Raw genomic sequence first — 24,503 nt, 5'->3', positions numbered from 1 at the left:
TAGCTTACTTATACTTATCTATAGGGAATAGAGAGGGAAACTCAGAAATGGTTGGGGAAAGGGAGGGAATGCACTTTAAAAGGAAAAAAAATAAAAACTGGGGGTTTTGCTACAATAGACCAATGTATATATAAAGTATGGGACAATTCTACCACATTAGGAGTTGGTACTGAGGAACATGTTTGCTCAGCATAAACACAGAAACAGAGGATTGCAATTTCATATTTACCATGTCATGGTCTATCCAAAAGATGGTTGTTTCCTCTGTTAGGAAGTGTTCCAAACCGAATGGTTTGTCTATGTGACATCAGCATCTGGTGGAGTACCCAAGCCTATTAAGACAGGATTCTTCCACAGTCTCTACAATTCCTTTTTCAGGTTTTTTTTACTTTTGAGAGTAGCTTTTCAGTGCAGGCTACTTTTGATGGTGTTTTTTATACCTGCTTTTCTTCTACATAATTAAGCCTAGCTCACATTAAAGCAGTGAGTCATTGTTCCCTCGTGCCCTTAATATGTTTAACTTATATAATTTTCTGGAAGTATATAACCATGATTAGATTTCAAGGAAAATATAATTATCCTTAGCTATATAACTATATATTAGATAAGATAGTTGGATCTGAACATACATTTTGGAAGGTTTCATAGACTGCCCTCTCATCTGGAACACAGCAAGTGTGTGCATTCATTTACCAGCTTTATCACTTGTAAATCTGTTACCAGTGTGAATTTGGGACTTACCTTTATCAACACCTGGATGAAATTCAAAATTAACTGTATTGAGCATGAGAAACGAGCTCAAATGAGGGAGATCATCATGGCATTGGTGAATCCAGTGAGGGAGGGCTACAGCAGTGTAGTCATGGTCCCTTCCAACCCCAGTTTTCTATGATTTGCACTTTACTGCATTTTGATGCTGGTTTGCAGAGAACTTAGAGGAAGTAGATTTTTTAACATGATAGTGCCTTATTCAGGATCCAATAATTGATCATTTGAGGGCAGCTGTTTAAAACACAAATAGACAGAGGCTAGACATCTTAGCCTCTGTTTCTGACGTGTTTTTTGTCTTAACTTGAAAATTAAATGATTTATGAAAAAGGTTTAATTGAATTGTGATGCCAGATTCCTCCCTGCTTACCAGAACTCCAAATCTGGAGAGGTTCCCAAATTAATCAAAAATGTAAAATGATGTAGGATCCTGTTCTTAGCATTACATGTTCTAGAACTTGAAATAGTTTATATAATCCAATTTTTAAAGTATGAACAATAGGCTTGTATGTGGTAGAAGCAATAGAATTTTGGGTTTCAAACAGAGTGGAACTCGGAATGGGATAATATATTAGGTAGATGACATAACATTAATAAAATGTATTGCCAGTATAGTTTTATTTCAGATTCACCCCAATAGACAATTTTAAATCTAGAAATGGCTATTTGTTTTTTTTACAGGCCACTTCACATAGGGCTAGTATTTTACACAGCAAAAAGCAGTGTAGTTTTCAAACTGATGCTGAAGGATGCAGTTCTTTCCAGTGCATAAGAGATTTCAGACTCCTTATTCCACAGAACGATTGTATATGTAGAAGAAGCCAATGGAGCTCAAATATCAAGTAGTAGCATCTGTCAGTGTAATCTTATAGGCTAGGGATAAACATTCAAAAAGCCTGAGCCTGAATTGATTCAGTCTTTGCAGGTTAGTCTAACCTGCCCAGGCTGAATCAGTTTGTAACTGCATAGACAACCCGCCGGACTGAAAAAAATGCAGGCACATGCCTGCAGTGGTTCAGGCTAGAAGCCAGAGGGCACTAGAGCAGCCCTCTCTTCCTTTCCTTTCCATAGTGCTGAGCTAAGGCAGGGAGGTAGCCAGGCCTTGGCACGATGCTCTGATTAGGGAAGATGGTAAACCTCTACCCTGCCTGCACCATCCCAGGGTTTTTCCTGCTTGCTGCTCAAGGGGTGGGAACATTGCCAGACCCTTTATCCATTGATACTGAGCTTTTCAATCTCCATCTCCCTGCTTCTTCAGACTGTCTGCAAAGTAGGTCATTTTTAACACATTTCTCTGTCCCCTTTTGAGACTGACAGATTGCACCCAGCAGGTTGTTTGTTGCCCCATTAAGCCCTACAAAGGAAAACATCTCTCTCATTAGTTTCAAGCTCTTATCTGCAGGGTGCATTCATATTTGCAAGCCACTAGCTGTCTGCCCTTTATTCCAGAGAAATTGGAGACCTGCACAGATACCTGTCAGCATTACCTAGCATGGGGGGTGGGTGCTGGCCAGATGCTGGGCCCTGTGCTGGGGTCCATGCCATGGGAGAGGGGCAGGAGGGGATTCCCTGCCTGGGCAGCCATCAAGGGGACTTGGGGGATGGAGCAGGGGGAAACTTGGCAGTCACTGCAGTGGGATGCTGGGGGGACTCTGGTTTACCTTAAATCAACAAGGGTTAGACCCAAATCAGTTAAGTCTGATACTACATTCAGCCAGGTTTATTTCAATCCGGCTTCAGCCATTTTCAAACTGGTTTATGTGCACTGAACATCTGTTCTGCTACAGGTTTAGGTCAGTTTCTGATCACGTAAACCAGGTTGTGTGTAATGTCTGTCCCTAGGCATAGAACCCAAGTGTGAAGTCAGAGTTCCCACTATTCATACTGACCATAAATGGTAACAGTTACTGAATGGAAATGAACTCTGTGCAAAATCAAACTCATCAATATATAAAAAGTTTTCTGGTTACTTAATTTGAAGAAGCCTAGAAAAGAGATTGTAAGCATCCCCCAGGAGCCACATGTCTTTTCTTTAGATTACTAAAAGACTGTTTTGCATGTTTGCTGATCTGCAGTGTGGAATTTAACTGGGTAATGGATGGCTCTAATTCCAAAAATCTGAGTATGGATATGAAAAATACTGTCCTTCTACCTTTCTAGACCTGCTGCAAATTCTAACAGAAAACCAGTGTCCCAGATCACTCCCATCATCAGTGCTGGAAACAATAGTGGTTTGATGAGGAGATACCTTGAGGAAGCAAAGCTTTTGTGTAAAATTTTGCTTGAAGCTTAACCCCAAGCATCCCATGAAGTTTCCTTGCCCTCAGCCATTCTTAACTCCACCAGTACACTGAACACATTTCTGAATAGAGTAGTTTGTTGAGATACAACTCCTTTAAAGACTTTGGCCCTGACTTTGCTATCAGGTATGCCTTTGTCAGTTAGGAGATGAGTGCATACCACAGTGGGTAGTACTGGAATACCATAACTTGGATTTCTACTTAAGTTGATGGAGTTGCAATGGTATTAAATTGGTATAAATTGGAATCAGGAGTTTTTTAGGAGCTGCCCAAATGTGCATTGGCATAATTCCCAGTGATGTGAATAGCAATTGAACCTGAATATTATCGCCTTGAATTTCCAGTAGCCTTTCAGATAATTTTGAGCAGCCTATTATAGTCAAACAGTGTCTTTCTTTTTATAAAAGTGAGCTTTTGATTTGCCCCTGACTGGGGAACTGACTGTCTTAGAAGGCTGTTGCTAAAACACAGACTTATATGAATGGGTATCAATCTGACATCACTTTCAGAAAAACACAGAAGCTAATGGTAGAACACACTCACCTCCCTGGACACACACTCACTGACCTCAGAGTAGCTGTTCTGAAACAACAAAACTTAAAAAAAAAAAAGTTGAACTCAAAATACAGAACAAGAAACCATCCACAGCTAATGCTATGTTACGTATGGTCTCAACAGAGACTGGATTTTTCTCCCATTACCTAGTCTAGTTTTTATGAGCCTTATGTCCCTTGGTGGATTAAATGCTTTGTTTATCGTTTTGAACTCTTCAACCCAAATTCCATCCTCTCAGCAGTGTCCCCTCCTGGTATTCTTTCCTTCCCTTTTCTCTATCCTTTGCATTTAATGACAATATTTCTTTGTATTTAGTACCCCTGCTCCTGGAAGTCCATTCTTAGCATCTGCCATGGTAGGCTGTAGCCTTTGAAAACTCATGCATCTATGGATGAGTTAGTCTATAAGGTGCCACCCTACCCTCTCTTCTGCCTCACTTGAGACTAACAAGGTTAATGCACAGCCCTCTCTCTTCATAACCTATAGATAACATTTAGTGGTCAAGCTCATTCCATATTGGCCCTCAGACCAAATCCATGAATTATCACTCTGGCATTTTGTTGCCTAAAGGTCAGAGATTGACTAAACAAGGAGGCGTATTTATTCCTATATTCACGGAGCACTTCCCTTCATATAAAAAATGGAGGCACATTAGCTGGACAGCTTAGGGAAAACTTTCTAATCTTCTCTCCCATGCTGTATCTATTTTGTAGCTGGAGGACTTGAGTCTCCCAGGATGTCAAAGCAATAAAAGAAAATGAAAAATCTGTGTGCATATAGTTTGAGGTTCTATTCAGCTATAGTGAGGCTATGAAACATGCTGAATATGAGAGGACTATCTAACTCATAAGAGCTGTATAGAAACAACATTTAAGAATGCATTAAAATACTTCATGTACTATTAAGATAACTTGGTAAGAACATAACATTTTAAAAGTCATTTGTCCTTTGATATAATTTAGTACGTTACTAAAATCATTCCACTGGGGGTAGTCCTAAGCAGGAACAAGTTAAGAAGACTTCAAGTGGGAGTTTTGACTGAATTATAAATTCAAGCATAACATTTGTGACAACTGTACAAAACATAAATGGAAAAAAGAACACGATTTCAGTTTCTGAACATACGGTATATTTAATATACCAGTGCTCCTGAATTGTTTTTGAGTAGGTTACATGCATCTTAATACAGGGAGTGTTTCATGAACATTCTCCCTAGCCTTGTTTTTAATAATCAGAGGTACGTTCTAGCTCAGTATCTCTGACACACACTAAGCAGGTTGTTTAACTGCTTTCATGCCTGCGAACTCTAGTAAAACTAAACATTCTTTGTCAGTAATTGGTCAGAGGAGAAATTTACATAAACATAGCTTTACGGATTCCATTTTTGCAAGCTAAAGCTAAATTAAGCCATTTTTGATAGTAGTTGTATAAATCTATACACAACAGTAATGGTTATAAAAAGACAGAATTTTTTTACTTACAAGCTCCGATACAAGCTACTTACACACTAATGCAAGAGTTATTTACTTACAAATATGACTTGGATTTCTAGATGTAAAGTCTCTGACAGCATGTGCAAAGATTTGTCACTCTGATTATGATTTGTGTGGAAATTAAGTAGAAAAAAGGCAAAGCAAGTTGGCAACTAACCAATCATCATCCCTTAACTTCGACTATCTACTCCACTCTCTGGTGTTGTCTGGCTACTGTCCTTATGCTAGCCCGTAATGATTGAAGGAAGTATGTGTTCAGCATAACACAGCTAAACAGATGCACCTGCAAAGAGTAAAATTACTAGGTGGTCACCATATACCTAAAGAGTCGTCGTGTTGTAGCTCATGGAATAGCACTAGCTGCAGTCTCTCTCATACAAAAACTGGTCCAGTGAAAATGGGATGTATGATCATTGTACTTATTTGCGTTGGTTCAAGGTATTTGCTCTGTGTAGCAACACATTTAATACAATGCTGCCTGAAGTCAATGTCAAATGCCTGACAACACCATTACAAGTATTCTAGGTGCAGGTTTTACCTATGAAATCAATTTTACTTTTTCTGGTCCTTCTTTAACACCAGTGATGTTAGTTTATATCTAAAACCAGGAATTTCTCTTCAGTGAGTTTGAGAAAACATTCTTTCCTTCTGCAGGCTCTAGAGGTGTTCATATTCCTGGAACAATGAGGGCAAATCAGCTACTTCAGTTTTCCCTTTCAAATTCCTCCTTTTAAAACTCTGCCTGCCCTGATGCTTATACAGTCTTTTTAATGATTAAGCTGGCAGTGACCTGGGCTGAGTGATCAGTATTATGTCATTGCTTGCTTGTACTGCTTCAGCTGTCCATAGCACCCTTGTCATTCACTTAAGGCCCCTCTACACATGCAAGCATCATGGGATCTAATGCATGATCCATGCAATCATGCCTCATACCATGCTACACATCGGTGGGAGGAGGTGTGATTGTATGCATCATAACTTAGATACCATCATACCTTACTGTCAGTGCAGGTGGAGTCTAATCCTGGGCTCTTCCTGTACCAGCAAGAAGCAAGTTCTCCTGGCTGGGAAGAACTTGACAGGACTGCTGCAGCTCTCAGTTGTTGGGGTGCACTGCAAGCACCTGGAGCCCCATCAGCTGACCAGGGTTCCCAGCCACAGGAGCTCATGGTGCGGGGAGACATCAGCTACTGTGATTTCCCAGTTGTGAGGGCACCCCATGCTCCCCTGAGACAAGGATAACTACAGCTGCTGTGGGTCTCCCAACCATGGGGCTGTGTAGGATGCCCTGTGGTTGCAAAATCACATCAGCTGTGGTCTCCCTGCTGTGGGTCTGTGTGGGGTGCCCCATGGCTGGAAGCTTCCAAGCTCAGGGATGTATGTTCCTCCCACCTTGTCCCCACAAGTTGGGAGCTCCAATCAGCTGATGGGGCTCCTAGCCACAAGGCCCCCTGGCCACACATTCAGTTAATGGCATGATAGGAAGCAGCTATACATGTTTTGTGAAATAACTTTGTAGCTTATTCCTCTTTTTATCATACCAGTAATTGATTTGAATGTGTAGCCTGGTGACCACTTAAGGTATGATTAACTGGTTAGTCACACCTTAAGTGCAAGATGTAGATGGGACCTTAGATTTAGGTCATACTTCCCTGGTCTCAAAACAGGACATTCCATTCCTTCCCTCCTCCCTGCCTCTGCTCTGTAGCATGCTCAGCTGTCTCAGAGTTCATGACTCAGCTGAGTGTGGAATGGGTATGGCATGCCAGAGTAGAATGAAATTGTCCCATTTTTCAGTAGGATAACCCCCTTGCTGGGGTTATTTGACCCCAGTAGTCTTTCCTGCCCAGAGCAGGGGTGCTAGACCCGATCATTTCATGAGGTTCTTTTCAGCCCTAACCTTCTGTAAAGCTGTAATAACAATAGGATTCCCAGGACAAACGTTGAAACAGAACTGTCCCAGTGAAAATGGTCATCCTACTTAGATTATAAATTCTGTTAGGTGGATCCCATCTTTTCATTTTGTATTTGTATGTACAGTGCCTAACACAACAAGGTTTTGGCTTATCACTAACACCGATACTCTTATATGATACAACTGTCTGCCCTCCCTTTCCAAATATTTTAAAATATCATTTTATTTCTCTTTAGTCACCCTTGTAGAAGAACCAGATTCTGTGCTTGAAACTACTTCTGATGCAATAGAGCGACTTATTCAGTTACTTGGAGTATGGGTTGGAGAACCAAAAAGGCATAATAACATGTTACAGGAATCAATCCAGTAGTCTATTTTACTTAATGTAAATGGAAGTTGTCTTGTAGCAGAGTTTATCACTAGCCTGCTAAATACAGTCTGCCAATCCAAAACAGTTGCCATCCAAGTTCCAATCCTGTTCTCATTAAAATCAGTGACAAAAATAGTAGTTGTGTTTGGGTCTTTGTAAGAGTCTTTGTAAGCTCTGTATGTAAACAGCTTTTCTGTTTGCAGTCAATCACAGAGTGTGGAGTAGCAAATATAAGGAAAATACATAAATTGCCTCTGTTAGTGTACATTAAGTCTGTGGTCTTACTGGCATAAAGACTGTAAGTGCATAATAGTGGGTTACATTAGAGAAAATGATGTGAAGAAAAAAAAATATTTTATGACCAGATAGCTCAGCCCTAGTAAAGCTCTGAGGTTTGAATTGTGTCCTGTGCCCAAGTCAATCCAGTTGCATCTCTCTTTTCCAAAATGTTATCATGGCAAAAATAGTTACATACCTTTAGAGTATTCACTGACCTATCAAGATGAAGTGTGTTATCAATTTGTTTCATCATGCTACTCTCCCCTCCCACCACCCCTTGCAAACCATTTTCCTTAAAATACTGAACTAGCTATTTCAGTCATTACAGAACTGCAGGCACATGAAACTCTTGCAGATAGTGGACAGAAAACAGCTGTTTTGAATCAGCTCAGTGAACTGTTCCTTCTCCTGGTAGGCTTAAAAGAAGTGAGCCATGGTGCTATTTATATTTGCCATTAAAAATGGATTGTATGTTGGTTGACTGCATATTTCCCTCTCTAGGTCTCTCCATAGCTTGAAAATCGGACGTGGGAAGAGGGGAAATGGACCTCCAATGCCCAGTAACAGTTTGCCAACCATCAGTAAATTTACTGAGTCAGTAAAAAAAAAATCTTAAGCTGTTGGTAAAAAAGTTAAGCAGCCATAGCTTGATGGAAACCCTGATAGAGCAGAGCAGTGCCACCCAATGTCTAAGCAGAAATGGAACACCATGCAGGGAGCATTCTTTCATTCATGTGTTGCTGCTGTGTTCCAGGTTGCCTGTAATACTGTTGAGTTGCAAGTAGGCATCTTTGCGGATCTTTGCCAGGATGAGGGCAAGTCAGGCAGGGGGGTCAGACTAGTAGATGGAACGGTGGGGGGGCAGCATAGTACAGGATGAAGTTGGAGGCAGCAGGGTATGGGGTTGAGTAGGGGGCCTGGGACTGCAACAACTTTTGCTACAGAAATGTGTGATTTTGTGCAAGTTTTACTTGCATTCTCTGTCCCCTCTCTGTGTTTAAAGTGAAAAAAAGAATCCTTTCCTATCTTACAGAGGTATTCCAAAGAGAAATATATGCCTAATTGTCAGTCATTATGATGGATCCTATTTTTATTTGTAGATCTTTCCCTCCATGAAATTATTAGAGGAGCTGACTTGTGCTGTTACCTTGAGGGTGGCAGGCAGACATGTTGTACTGAAGTCTTATTTTTTAGCTGGAATCCTAATGAGTTTTCTTAGAAGTGGAAAGCTGAAAACTGAGCATAGTCTGCAAAGTTGTTTTTAATAAGCAAATATTTCTTTTGATATCAGACAGATTGGGAAGGACAATAGGAAGTTTTTGATGAGGGAGTGGTGATTACAAATCCAGGTATGTATTGCTTCTTTTGGAGGTTCATGAGATTTCACGTGCAAGAGATCTTTCCTGAGAAGAAATTTGGAAATAAAGATAACTCTTTAAAAAGAGAGTTACCAATTCTAAAAAATGAATAAAGGAATTCTGGATTTTAAAATGGATTATCATTCTAAAGCGTTCCAAGGAGAGAAACATTTCACTGCCTCATGCAGCAATAGGTTTGAAGGGTTTTTTTGTGTGTGTCAGAGTCACTTTTTTTTCCTCCCATGCTGCTTGAGGATTTTTTCCCCAATTTTTGTTTGTTACATGTCATTTAGGAGACATGGGAATATGCATGAGTCATAAAGTGGGGGGTTGCGTTTATGATGGCATCTGTTGTAGCAGTCATAGTATCTATTCGTTTATCAAGCCCAAGTATACATCTTACAAAACAATTTATTTAGCTTCTTTCCCACCCACCCTCCAAATTGTGTTCCACAGATAAAATAAACTGGTTGTTGCTGAATGTACATTTAGTTATAATTTTTATAAAATTATACATTATTAACAATCTCCTATTGTGCCAATTTTTATGTGTTTTAGTTATGGGTAAAGATAACTCCAGAAACTGTTTATAGTAGGGGTGCACCAATAGACATTTTGAGGGCCAATACAGATAGCTGATATTTAAGGAAGCATATTGGCCAATACCAATACAATTTCAAATACAGCTGCCTCCAGCTGATAAGTCCAGTGTGGTGGAAGGGGAGGGGGGGAGGGAAAGGGCATGGCAGGGAGCGCAGATCAATACACTCCATGGTGAGGGATGGGGTAAGGGTAGGAGTTGCCCAGGTGGCACAGTGGGGGCAGAACCATGGCCGGAGGGATGGCTTCTGCTGCTGCCTGCACCCCGAGAGGGGACTGGGGGGGCATGTGCCCCTGGATCTGCGCAGGGCAGGCTGCAGCTGGGGCTGCATGGGGCTCTTCTTGGTGGCGGCTAGGCTCAGAGTGGGTGCCAGTGATTCTGGGATATACTGCATCCACCCCAAATTTCATCACTGCTCCAGTCCCAGCACCACCACCACCAGCTGCCCAATGCTTCTCCAGCTCAATGTCCTGCCTCCACCCATGCTTCAGGAAGAGCCAGGACAGTGCCTGGCAGCTGGTGGTGGCAGTGCTGGGAGCGGAGCTACAGCAAAATTTGAGGTGGATGAAGCATCCTCCCAGTACTGCTGGTGTCCGCTCTGAGCTTGGCCCCTGCAGAGAAGAGCCCTGTGCAGCCCTGGCTGCACCCGTCCTTCCCCCACAGAGATCTGGGGGCATACACCCTCTCCCCCCTCCCGGGGTGCAAGCAGTGGTGGGAGCCCCGCCCGGGCAGCACCTGCCCCTGCCCCTGTCCCCTCTCACTGTGGGGAGCTTTGATCTGCCCCTCTCATGCCCCTTCCCTTCCTTTCCCCCTCCCCCTCCTCCACACTGGACTTACCAGCTGGAGGCAGCTCTCCATGCTGCTGGCTCAGCTCCTTGCTGCCTGAGAGCTGTGCCCTGGCTGTGCACAACATGAGCATTTATTGGCTAAATCTGATACATTACATTTTCTTTATACCGGTACCAGTCCGATATCAGAAGATGTACCGGTGCACCTCTAGTTTATAGTATATGCTTGCACAGGATACACATTTATTTGAATTCAAAAGTGTTTACTAAGGAAGTATCTGTCTTGTTTAAAGACGATGAAAAGTTTATACTAGTATTTTTTGTCAATTTTATATAAATTGTAAATAAAGTGAGTTTTTTTCAGAACCATTAATTGAGGCCTGGTGTCCTTTGCTTCAGATGCTTGAGGCAAGGAACATCTTCATGGCCACTTAAGGCATGGCTTTTATACCATTATGGCTACTACTAGCAAATTGCCTGTCAAGAATGACAGTTGCAGGCGGGGATGAAGCACCACCACCCACCACCTCACACTGCTGCCTCATCCCAGGAGCAGTGAGTGGGGGGGGAAGCTTGCCCCACCGTCCCCTCTGTCCCTCCACACTGCCACCATCTCCAGTGCTGCTGGCCTCTTCCCTTCCCCACCCTGCTCCTTGGAGGTGGCAGAGCGCCACCATGATAGTGGGGACAGAGTGGGAGCACAAGGCCAGCACCACTGGCCTTTGCCTATCCCACTCCATCCCCTCCGTCCCGGCCATCATGACAGCTCTTCACACTCTGATTGGTTGTTTCACTAACCAAACAGAGTGCTTCAAGAGCATTATAGACAGATAGGCAGATGGACTAAGCTCTTTATTATATAAGAATAGTACAAAATAATACCGTACCCTAGGTTAGTTATTAAATGTCTAGTTGTGAAATATATTAAGGTATAGAACAAAAAGAAGAAATAGAAGCAAATGATAGAAAATACTTCATATACATTTCTAAAACTACTTTAAAAGTTGCTTTTTTGTATTATGTATCAGTTGGATTCAAACCTTTTGTATCTTTGAAATCTCCACTTTGAGATGCAGCCTGTGAAAAGGGAGTCAATTACTAATAAACTTATTTCATAGATGTTTAGATTTAATCATATGGAATTTATTTTTTTAGATTGTCTATGAGATATATAAAGCAATAATGAGAGTCATTTAAAATTTAGAATCATAGGGCTGGAATAGACTTCCCAAAGTCACTTAGTCCAGCCCTTGTTCAAGGCAGGATCATCCCTGAATAAACCATCCCAGCCAAGTGTTTGTCCAGCCTACTCTTGAAAAATTAAAACTTCTATTGGTGGTCTTTTTCAAGGCTTGACCACCCTCATAGTCAGAAAGTTCCTCCTAATCTGCAACCTAAATTTTCTGTACTGCAGATTTGAGACCATTGTTCCTAGTCCTGGCCCCTAGGGCCACATAGGTTAATCTAGTTCCATCCCATCTTTGATTGCCCTATAGATATTTGATGGCTGTTATCATATCCCCCTGCAATCTTCTCTCCTCCAGGCTCAACCATCCTAGTTCTTTCTGCCTTTCCTATACAGTCATATTTCCCAGGTCTCTCAATCATTTTTTACTCTCTGCTAGACATTTTCCAATCTTTCCCCATATTTCTTGAAGTGTGAGACCCAAAACTGGATATGGTACACTGGACTTCACCTGGAGTACTTTGCATAAATGGATCATCAACTGTATCTCTTCCTCGTTCCTTCAGAGCTGAACCCATTCTGCTTGTTTTCAGTCATACCTATGTTCAATTCAGAGCATCTGTTCAGTTCTCCCAGGATGTTCATACATAACTTATTTTCATTATGCTTCCATGCTGTTGAGTCTTTGTAGTGCATATGCTGTGTACAGATCATAATAAACTTGTAGACATTCTGAAACTGTTTTTCTTCAAGTTGTTGGCTTGAGTGAGCTTCACTGAAACTTATTGGGCAAACAATGCTAGTACTAGCTCATTTTATGGAGGCATATCCAGTCTTTTTTAAGTTTACATTTTAAATAGCTCACTCTTCTTGTAGTCTTTCAGGCTAAGTAGATACATTCATATAGCCTAAGGCAGAACTGATCCAACTTTCACCAGTTCCTGTAAGCTGCATTGATTGGAATGAGTGCAAATGGAACTCAGGTTTGCCCTTTCATGGGGGCGTACATGGATGCCTGCATTGGCTGAGGCCAGAAAGCAGGGGGCATTCCCACATACCTCCCAGTGAGCTGGAGATGGCTGTGATGTGGCTGCTCTCAGCAAAGTGGGGATCATCCCTGATTGGCTGTCAGACACATGCCCCCCACCCCCTTCTTGTACACCAAAGTCACTGCAGACTCTCCCCTGTGCCCAGGTTTTCAGCTTCAGCAGCTTGATTTAGGGAGGGGATTGTGGGGGGAAAACAGGCAAGGCTTCTCCTGTGCTTCCATCTCTGGTTATGCTCTGCTACTACAGAACCGGGGCTGCATAGAATCCCTGCCCAGCCCCAGCTCCTCACTCCATCATGAAGGATCTCCCCCTTCCCCCAGTGCATGTGTGTGCACCCCCACACACACACACACACCAGGTACTGAGCCCAGGAGAACCCCCCATGCTCTGGTACTGCCCCATGGATGCAGCCTGCTCCTGCACAGTAGATCTCAGAGGCCAAAGCTACCTGCCACCTGGAGCCCAGCATAGCTTCCTTTACCCCTCCCTCCCCCTGCAGCAGGAGCTGGTGTGGGTGGCTTGCAGCTGGTGGGTTTGAGTGGCAGGGGATAGAATGCTGTGTCTGGGCTTGCACAGAGGCAACCCTGTGGCCTCCACAGCTCAGTCACTGCTGACAGTTACTAAGGCCAAGGGCACCTGGCATACAAGGCTTTTGTGGCCCATGGCTACAGGATCTCGGCGAACCAGGGTGGGGGGCTGGGGCACTGAACATCCAAGCCTGAGCAGGCAGGCAGATGCCCCTGGAAACTTCAGAACTGTGGACAGCTCCCCATGTGTTGCAGGTAGAGGAACTTTCCAGCCGAGGTGTAGGGTGTTGTAAGAATCCTACTGAGTCTGTTGGAAGCCCCTGCAAAGTTCAAGGTTGTGAGGGTGGCCTGACTAGTGGAGCCCCAGTCACTCTGGAGCAAGGGCCCCCACTGAGCTACAGTGAGAGGGAAAGCCATGCACCAGAAACCACACCTTAGTGTATCCTTCACTCCTTCCTTCCATCCTTCCATATACCCCCTCAGAGCCAAACCCTCACATGCAACAGATGCCAAGACCCAACAAGCACCACAGTGGACCATGGCTGATGACTCCAGCAACCAACCCTGGTCATAAAACTGGGACTACAGGGAGATGAGGGATCTCATTGCCATTGCGGCGAGGAGGAGATCTGGCATCTGCTTCATAAAGGGGACCATCACAGGGATATCTTCAAGCACATCACCCAGTATATGCAGGTATGGGGCCTCAAAAGAAACTGGAAGGAGTGTCACTCCAACATGAAGAGTATGAAAATGCAGTAGAATCATGTGCATGATGCCAACCAAAATCCAGGGACTGGAAGCAGATGATGCCCTTCTATGGGGAGTTGTCCTACTACTTCAACAAGGGCATGGCTGGTGAGACCCTGTGCACCTACAGAACCACCGAGATCCAGGAGGAGTTCCAGGGAGGGCTCAGGATGATGGGATAACTGGATGCCCAGGAACTAGTCCCCAGGAGTCACTGGGCAAGACCACATCTGATGGAGTTGGTCCACAAGGGGTCCATCCCATTGGTGCTGGTGTTCACATCATCACAGGATGTGGGAGCTGAACCTCCTCCCAGCTGCCCAGAGCACTGGTTCTGAAACAGCACCCACTCCACGCCCCCACCCCTGCAGTCGTACAAAGGCAGTAAAACACTTTTTTGAGTTCTGCAGGCAAAGTGTAAAAAGAAGGTCATTCCCTGCCTGCTGTGGGGATGGTCCTGTGGGACCTAGGGTCCCTGGAGCTCTGAAGGAAGGAGTAGGTGCTCAGTCCAGTGTCTGCAGGGAGATCTATCCCATCTATCCCTGGCAGTTCATGCCAGCACCACCACAGGGCCTGCTGCCCACCCACAGCACAGTCAGGACCCCAGTCCTCACTGTGCCAGATAGAGTGCAGTGGAGCTGCTCCTGGCCCTGTGTGGGAGAAGGGTCCAGACAGGGAACTTACCATAGCTGCCTCATCTCTACATGAATGCCCAGGCGAGTGCAGAGAGGGTCCCAGATGTCTCCTTTTGTACTTCATTTTTAGCAGCAATAGCAACTTCTCTCAAAGGCTCTTTGTTTGCCCTGTTTGACTTAAGAAATACCACCTGTGTGAGGGATTGTATAGACAGTGTCCTTGACCACATGGCAGTCACCTATGCACCTTTGACTGGTGCTAGTGTGGCCTCCTGCAGAAAGCCCATAGCCCTCATGAGTGGGAGTAAAGGCAGAGACCACCTTCCAGCCCCACACAGCATGTTTTTCCCTGCTCCAGGGTCTCTTTGCTGGGGTTATGGGACTGGAGGTCTCATGGGGGACTCCTGGATGCCAGGACTCCCCTATACTCCCTGACTTGGAGCTGCCAATGGACCCAGATGGGAGAAGTGGCATGAAGGAGCTGGTGACCCATGGTCTGAGAGGCAGAAAGGCACCAGGTGGGGCCCTCTCTGGCAGTGGGCAAGGGGAGTGAGACTGGGCAGCCTGGGGTCCAATGCAAGGGTCATCAGGGACATCACCCTCTTCCCAGAGTCAGCCTTCTCCTCCCCATCTCTGGCAGTCATCCCGTCTATGCAGCCCCTCAAAGAAGTTCCAGACCAGTCTCAAAGGGGCACAGGAGCACTCGAACAGGGGGAGAGTGCAGCCTACCATCTCACCAGGCCCGGCTGTTCCTAGGAATGCACCTGGCACCAGAGCCTGATAGGTCCATCTCATCTACCCACCAGGTGAGGGGCCCAGAAGGGAGCTCTTCTGCTACCTGCAGCCCACCTCCTGTCTCAGGTCTTGTGGCAGGGGAGTGTCATAGCATTAGTAGGGATAGGCAGCCTGAGACTCGGGCCTTTTTAGTAAAATTAGCCCCAGACATGCCTGAGGGTCTCAAGACCTGGGTCCCTCAAGGGGAAGATTGAGTCCTGGGGGCAGAGGCCAAGAAGCTGAGTGTCCCATGAAGGAGAGCCAGAAGTCAATGGCCACAGCTGTGCCAATGCATCCTGCTCTGCAGCTCCTCCCTTTCTGGCACAGTGGCCACCTCCCACCCATGTCCCTCACCTGCAGCCTTCTGTGGCAGACAGTAGGTTTGGAATCACCTATCTGTGTAGCTCCTACACAGAGAAGTTCCTGGTCTTCACTCCTGAATCTGGGAATTAGTGTGCCAGGTTGTGACAAGGTACAGCTTGTGCCAGTCACTCAGAAGGGTGTGGGCAACCAGCAGAGCAGCCTGCAGGTGGCTGCACTCCCAATTAGGAGTCACATGTCCAGCAGAAAGAGGGCGCAGCTGTGAGTGATCAGAACAGGCTCTGAGCAATGAAGATCTCTGGGGCATCTCTTGCAGTTTGCTGCAAACAGCCAGAGGTGAAACATTGCCTCCCTGGAGCTGTTGGTCACAGAACATCTTGGAAGTACAGGGCAGAAACTATGGGGATGGTGGAGGTTCTGGGTCCTGGGGCATGATCTAAAATTATACCCTGCTGGAGTTGGATGGTGTGGTAGGGTTGCTTCCTGCAGGGCAGCTTCCAGGAAATGCCACACGCCACTGGTGCCTCCCCAGTGAAGGTGCCAGGAAGCTGCAGCTCCCGCTGCCTTGCAGATTACCCCATGCAGGGGAAAGGCTAGGGGAGCACACCCTGAAGATAAAGCACAGGGCCCAAGCTCTTGAAGTGAGGCCTGAGGTGAGGTACAGGCTGAGACAGGGCCCAGGTCTATTGTGACGCCTGAGGATCAAAAGGGGTGAGGATATATACATGGGATTGAGTAGCCCAGTGTGGGGGCATGGGATAGAGAGCACCAGTATGGGGGGACAGGGTTGAGATTGGGAGCCCTGGTGCAGGGGCACAGGGAGTGAGGGTCCCAATGTGAGGGCCTGGGAGAGACGGTCCCAGTGTGGGGGCACAAGGTGATAGGCCAGGTGAGGCCAAGTGATGGTTCAGCTAGGAGACTGCGATGTAATAACAGATATGGATACCAGCTGCGAGGCATGGGACCTGGTATAAGGGGAAGTTCAGAGCCATGTATCAGGGCAATTAAATGGGCAGCCTCCCACCAGGGAACATTATAATGATCCACCAAAGGCATGGCAGGAAGGCAGGCGGGCAGTTATTCATAGACAAGTGGGTTGGCCAACGACTAGACCGGTCCGGAGATCCCCAGTTGTCTCCCCTCCAAGGTTGCCTGTTTGTTGAGTTGAGCCCTTGTGACATTCCCCCTAACCCTAAACCCCTGATTCTTCATCATCCTAACCACCCCTTTCTCAGACCTCCCCCACCCCCTCCAAAGGTTTGGTGGTTTGCATTGACTGGGAAGAGGGACCAACTTCTGCCACAGGCAACATTCACTAAGTTTTCTTTATTAAACACAAGAAAAGTTTGGCATCTACAACATTTTAACCTAAGGCATGTTGCTTCCTTGTGCCTCATTCCCCTGCACCTTGGTAAATGCCCATGGCCAGAGTAGGGAGGGGGGGAGGATGCACAGAGGGGAAGCAGGGAAGAAAAATTGTGTCCAGGAAGCCTGGGTTATGGACACCATTTCCAAGGACACAGGGCAGAGGAGCCCTGGGCAGTAGATACATGGTTTGGTTCCAGGTCACAGGCCCTCAAAACCCTCTTGCCCTACATATCTGAGGACCAGTAGAACTCCTGGTCCTCAAGGATGAGAAGGTACTCAGCCAGGGTTTTGTGGATCTGGACTGCCTGCTGGTGTTTGAGGCTGGTGCCCCCAGCCTCAGTGTGGGGCTCACCCTCCCCTATCCCTGCATGACGTATGCTTGAACTGCCATGTCCAGTCCATGCATTGTGCCTCGTTGGCCCAGGCTTTGTGAAAGACCGCCTCTCTGGTCTCGCAGGTGTTGTGGAGGAGACAATGAGTCATGTCAGGTTCTCCTTGTACACTTCAGGGCATGTGATGAGAGCCTCCCAGTGCACCTTGTGACAGCCAAGGCACACTCCACCATCATAGACTGGTTTTGAGTCATTTCTATGCATTTATATGTGAGATCTGTACATGGCCTCACACTCTGGATGCAAGTTAGGAAATAAGAAGTAGCAATCATTGTTTCTAACCACAAGCAAACAGTGCTATATATTAGTAAACATTTGATTCAGTTTCTCATTTTTATACTATTGGCATTTGATTTGATTTGTTTTTTGTTTTCCTTTTAGTATCTGATACGTATGTACAGGCCTCTTGTCCTTTTTTCTTTTAAAAGCCAGTTGCAGTCCTAGCTTGTTATTATAAAAACATTTATTGTATTAGAAACATATTTTCATAAATCTCTACTTAATACCTGTTTATCAACAAGTAATATAAGAGGAAATCAAATAGAGCTTTTGGCTAGGTAGTGGATTTATTTAGCAGTCATGGGTATGTTATTAATGTATATAAAGACATGGTATCTTCTTGTTCAGTGGGATGCTTTATTTAATTTAGCCTGAGGAAAATATTTCATGTGTGTCATCCATTGCAGTCAGAAAAACTATCTCCTCAAAGCATCCGTATTAGTGACACAGTCCCCTACATTAATAATACTAATATATTGCATTTCTACATAGCCTTCAAATTGTAGGCTTTGGCCACTAAGAATGAATTAAGAATCACAGCATTTCTGTGGGTTTTTTTCCCCAGCTCTGAAGTGAGGATAATGAAGCAGAATGATTAAATGATCTGCTAATTCCAAAACAGGACATGTAACTGTTCAGAAAGAAAATCCCATTGAATTTCATGAACACCTTGTGTGGAGATGCCACATTCACAGTGGCAGCTACAACCACAGTGGAATCTCTGATGGCTTACTCAATTGGTACTCTGCTATACTGTTTTTGGAGGGAAGGCATGTAAAGACCCATGGATCATGTGAAGACATGCAGACAGCCGCAATTATCCTTGGCAAGCAGGAGGTGCATTCGTTTGGAGTAAGTAAAAATAGCAGTGGTTGCTACTGCTTTTCCAGCTGCCACATCACCACTGGCTGTCTACTTGTGCTTCCTGCCCCAAGTGCCACCACCACCCAGGGTACAGAACTGCTGAGTTTCATCTGTTACAGTGGGATTTGTATCAAATGCTCAAGTAGTGAATGGATTCTTGTTAGCTTTTAAATTTTCAGCTCAGCTGAAAGATTTGGAATGTATTATTGATTGTAGCTCTTTGTATGGAATCAAGTTGCAGAAGTTCAATTCTTTCCTATGTTCAAATGCACTTCTGTACTAGTTTTCTTTCATGGTGTATAAAGGGAAATTGTCTTGATGCTAGGTTTCTGCTGTATTTCCCTTTGACTTCTTCATTTTTTGCATTTCTAAGGAAAAAGTTACAAAACTGTGATTAAAATCTCAAGGTATTATTTTAATGAATAGAAAAATCATTAAATTTGTCATGTCATAAAAAGAACAAAATATTTAATATTAAACAAGTTCAACTTATGGTTAGATAATTTAAAGCATCCTGAAAATTCACTGGATTTTTCTGATACCATCTTTTTACTGTTCATGCCGCATTTAACATGATTTTAGGCAAATTAGTTGATCCCAAACAGAAAAAAAGAATATTGACATATCTACTATATTTTAGTGGGCAAGGTGACACTGCATTTCTGTAAATTCACTTTTTAATACAATCACCTTATTTTCAGAGGCACCTATATGTCTGTAGAAGAACAACAAAACATACATTTTCTACTTTATCTCTTTTTTTTCATCCTCCCCAGAGAAATCCCAGCTACCAGAGAAGGCAGGAGATGTTATATTGTATTACAGAATTGATTCATGGTGCAAATACTTCTAATCCTGGGCACTTTTATATTTTTGGACTAAGGATAATGGATGCAGATTTCCTGTATTTTTTTCCTTATTATAGCCTTTCATATAACTAGTGGGGGGGAGGGGGTTTTTTTGGTTTTGTTTTTTTTTAGCATTTGTACAAAATTTTTCAATCAGAAAACGTTTTGTCAGGGATAGATGCTGTAAGGCCTAGGCTCTCTCCGGCCTGACATCCTCCTGGGAAATTATATCAGAATGTAGAAGGGGCAACACTGTTCCCCAGCCATACTCTGGTGTTATTTTCTTGCACACTACAACTTTTATCTTCCTGCAGTTAGAGATCTGGTTCCGGTGGGTGATATGTCAGGGCCTGATGGAGGAATTTCTTCATGGGGCTCCTCCTCCCCTACACCTCACCCTTACTACTTCCTTGTTGTTATTCAGCACTCTTTTCTTGGGCGCAACCCCTTGTGCCACATATGACAGACCTATCTGGGCTGTCTAGTCTGTCAGGCCCTTCTGTTAGGCCTCAAGGAAGCCCCTCAATATGTGATCCAGATTTTGACCAGCAGCTCAACTAAAGTTCATCCCCTATAATGAGTCAACTGACAGGGTGCCAATGTAAACTCAACTCAATTCATCTTAACAAAAATGAACAAAATGAACAAAAATCAATTTGACAGACATGCATTGTCCTTGGGGTAAATTCCCCTCCTCTCCCAATCAATTCCATTCTTTAATAGTCCCAAAAGGAGCCAAAAATCCAAAGATCAACTCAAGCCTCTTTATTCATCTGGGGCGGTTCCCCCCCCCAATCAATTTACCTTACAGTCCCAAAACGAGCAAATCGTTTTGAAAAATGAAAACTCACACTGGCTAGCTTAACTGCCCGACTTACAGCAGGCTTGTGATCCTGAGCCATGTACCACCTGTCTCCCCAGACATCTGCTTCAATCCAAAGTTTTGAATTCTCCAGGGTGCTGCCCCCAGCACTATATTAGCAGTCCTTAAACTAGTTGGTGGTCCTCTAACCACCCTTTCCTGGTGCCATGCTCCCTTTTGTCACAGTTGGCTGCAGGCAGGTGCCAGCAGGAGAGTTCTCTGGTGTCTCTTTTGCTGTGACACGATGGCCTCTCCCTGGCTGCCACCTCTCTGGGACCAGAAGTATTGCTGCGGGCTCTGCCGCTGCCAGTCCAGACCAAGTACTGGTTCTGGAAGCGTGGCATAGTGCTCTGGAAGACAAGGGTCACCCCAGGTCTTCCTCCACTCACAGGACCTCTTCTTTCATGCTTTTAAAAAATGTAATTGTCTTTAATCTCCCTTTGAGCTACTTTGTCAGAGTTTTCTGTTTTTCAGATTTTTAAAAACTAAGTCAGACTGATGCAGCTGACATTTTGTAATATTGTTATGTTTCCATTCTATTCCTTTCCAGCAATATTTTTTATGCTACGTGGGTGAAGATTTTTTTAACCTATCCACATTTTCTGCTCCTTTTAATTCTTGGATGTATCTGGTTCACTCTTTCTTATCTTAGAAAATTTTACTTTCCCTCTAGTACTAACATTTACAGTAGGACTCCTCAATACTTTTCCTTTGTTGAATACAGATCTTCTTTTGGCTACACTCTATTTTCTGTTCTTTAACTAGTTGTTTTCAATTTTTGTGTTGTGTGCCTATTCCCTGCTGCTTTTAGCTTAAGTAACAGCCTGTCAGGCAGAACATTTATCAAAATGTTCTAAAAATCAAGATAAACTCTGTTCTGTAAATGGCCATTACCTATTTTAACTATGACCCCTTCAGAGTCAGAGAGGATACATATGCTAGATGACTGTCTTCCAGTTATGGATTTTAAACTGTAGTTTCCTTAATTTCTCCCTTTAAAAAAAAAAAAAAGAAGAAGAAAAGTTTAATGTGCATTTGCTTCAAGTCATCCACAGAAATCTTCCTTTTGATTCAACAAGTGCTCTAAAATGTGTAATGTGGCTCATGTTTTTTGCACTTATTTCCTTAGATTTCTGGAATGTGGTTGATTTTTAAATTAGAATCCTTTTCATTATAAAATCCTTCTGAAATCAACAGCTTTGCTTCAGTAACTTTGAACTTGTCATGGGTAGTTCCCATTTATAATTGAATTGAAGCTCCAGGGGTGGCTGGAACATCCCCTAATGGCCACACAATCCTTACCCTGCTCCAGTTCTAGGATGCCCTCCTTCTCACTCATCTGCCATGCCTTTGATACAATTGTTTAGATTGAAAGGGAGGCTGCCTAATGGGTCCTAGAGTGAGCCTCAGCTCCTTTAATAGCCAGCAAGTCCCTCCTGGACCCTGCTGGTCTTAATCCTGCCCTTAAACTGAATAGGCACCCTTGGCCCATCCATGCCTCAGGGGACCTGTAAGCTTTGAGAGCTAAATATGTGGCTCCAACCACCCCACCATGCTCATGCCTCACAGAAGTTACCAATTAATGACTTCAGTGGGCATTCAGCCCCAACCCAATACCAGGCCACCTCAGGCCTTTATACCTTTGTCATTTCCTCAGCCTTCCTCAGCCTCTCTTTGCCTTGCTGCTTCCCTTAACCTAAGCCCACTGTGCCAGGCCTGACTTCTGGGTCCCAGCCCAAATCTCACTCTCTCAGGTTGTGTCCTGCTTTGGCTATAGACCACTGGCTCTGATATCATCCCCTCTAGGGCTGTCTCCACCCTGCCTCAGGCACTGAGCCTTCTCTAACTCTATCTGGACCCCTGGCCCAGGTCTCACCCCTCTAAAGATGTCTCTGCCCTGCCTCACTGAATCTGCTCTAGCGCTATCCTTCACTCTGGGCCCCTGCGCCCTGTCTTTCCTGTGCGTAGGACCCCCCTAGAGCCTTGCCTAGCTCCGGTCTTTCTCTCTCTCTCTGTAGGCTTGGAGCTCCCCCCTGGGTCTGGGTCCTGAGTCAAGGCCCCTAACAGGGCTCTAAACACTAGTGTGCCCCTGGCACTCCACCATGGGTTAAACCCCCAGGTGCCCCTCAGGCACTGTGCTGTAGGTTAAACACCTAGGTACCCCTCAGATGTCCTACCATGGGTTAAGTCCCCAGGCACCCCACTGTGGCCTCTGCTCCCTCCCCTTTCAGCCACTCTAAAACCACTGATTGAAACTAACTCAGGAGTAAGCCTGCCAGCAAATACAAACTAACCCCCTCTGGGTTTAGGACTATAACCAATGGCTAACTGCCTGAATAGCAAGGTAACATTCCCCTGTGGACATCAGCACTGTTTGCTTTCCTCAAGATAGCCCCGGTGCCAGCTAAGAGAGCTCCTGCATTCTTCCCCTTGCTCTGAAACTCTTGCCTCAGCAGCCTCCAAGGCACCAGACTGCCCCATTGGCTCAGGCCCTGGGTTCATATAGCTGAAAGCCACATCCCATTTGGTCATATGGCTTTTTGAGCTGCCGTGGGTGTTTTCTGAGTTGGCTTCCTGGCTAGCCTCCAGTGCAGCTTACTGCTGCTGGTCTTGCTGCTACAGCAGGGCCCATACTTTACAAGTAGGGTTCTCCCCTGCTGGATAATTGCAGAGTAGCCAGCTAGCTCTGTAGTAGACACTCCTAACCTCTGCCTCCTCTCCTAGCTGGCTATTTTCCTTGTAGCTAGCTCCACCTGCTACTCTTTTCTCCTCAAGTAACAAGAGCCTTCTCGCTCTATTAGACCATTCTTCTGTTGCATCAGGATAGCTTGCTCCTGAACCCTTGGAATACAACCAGGTCTTTTGGATTCCTCTTTCTCTCAGACTTGCCTTCCAGGGGATCCTTCCCACCAATTCCTGGAAACTTTGAAAGTCTGCTTTTCATCAGCATCTTTATTCTGCTGCTTTTCTTCCTCCCCTTAGGATCTTGAACTCTATCATTTTATGGTCACTGTCACCCACATTACCTTCCACCTTCACATTCTCAACTGATTCTTCCCCATTTTTTAACAGCAAGTCAAAGAGCTTTTCCCATTAGTGGCCTCTCTACCATCTGTATCAGTTATCCTCAATACAGTTCATGAGTTTGCTGGACTGCTTGTGTACTACTGTGTTTACCTCCTAGCAGATGTCCCAATAATTAGTCCCCCATTAGAATCAGTTCCTGTGATTTGGAAGCTTTTGTCAGTTTAAAGAGGTCCCAGCCAATTCTTCCTCCTGTTTTGGTAGTGTATAGCAAGCACCCACCATGACATCCCTCTGCTGCTCTAGCATTTATGCAGAGGCTTTCAGCCAGCCACTTTGTACTGCACCTCAGATCACAAGTACCTCTCCATATATAGGAGGTGTTGCCAAATCTCTATATAGATAAATTATTATATGGCAACACCTCCTTGGTTCCTCCACCTCTCCTTGAACAAGCTATACCCATCCATGACCATACTTGTCATGTGAACTATCCCATCCTATCTCCATAATTCAATTACATCATAATTCCTCTATTGTATTAAGACCACCAATTCTTCCTGCTTATTCTCCATTCTCACATTAATATATAAACACTTCAGGTATCTTATCTTCTCCTTTAGAACATTGCCAAAACTTCTGCTATTTTGTCCCCCTGATCTAGTCCCTAGCCCTCTGGGCTTTTGTTTCCCTTCCTGAGTGAACATAGTTTAAAGCCCTCCTTACTAGGTTAGCAGTAATTCAAAAGACAAATCACAAGCTGCAAGAGAAGAAGGCATAACACCTTGACCTAATCCCCTAAAATGTTATAGTATGGCAAAGAAACAGAAGCAGGAAGGTTTATTTTGATTTGTGTACTGCTTATGCTAATCAAAGAAGGAGTAATCTGCATAATTACTTCCCTCTTTCACATTTTCAAAGGATTATTTCCTTTTTAAAATACTTTGTACATTGCAGCAGAGGATCTCAGAGAGCTTTCTATTTAGTGTTATAGTGATTGGGAATGGTATGGTGGTGGTTGTGTGAGCAAAGGTGTTAAAAACAAAATAAAAAAGGATAGGTATAGTTCATAGTTTCATAGATTTAGGGTCGGAAGGGACCTAGTAGATCTTCTAGCCCGACCCCCCGCCAGGGCGGGAGAACAACAAAAACCCCAAAAAAAGAAATGGGACTCAAACGAGTCCAGCCAGGTAGGCA

General features: G+C 44.5%; 1 protein-coding gene across 1 annotated transcript in view; it reads left to right on the top strand.

Annotated features, from left to right (window-relative positions):
- The window catches only part of EPHA6 (EPH receptor A6), a 1,262,645-nt gene that overhangs the window by 145,192 nt on the left and 1,092,950 nt on the right, over nucleotides 1-24,503 (top strand). The window lies entirely within an intron of this gene.

The sequence above is a fragment of the Gavialis gangeticus genome, unplaced genomic scaffold (assembly GCF_001723915.1).
Source record: "Gavialis gangeticus isolate Ggan-Ray unplaced genomic scaffold, GavGan_comp1, whole genome shotgun sequence".
In the NCBI taxonomy this organism is placed as follows: Eukaryota; Metazoa; Chordata; order Crocodylia; family Gavialidae; genus Gavialis; species Gavialis gangeticus.
The sequence above is the reverse complement of the archived record's forward strand: the minus strand, read 5'-3'. Positions and strand labels throughout refer to the sequence as shown.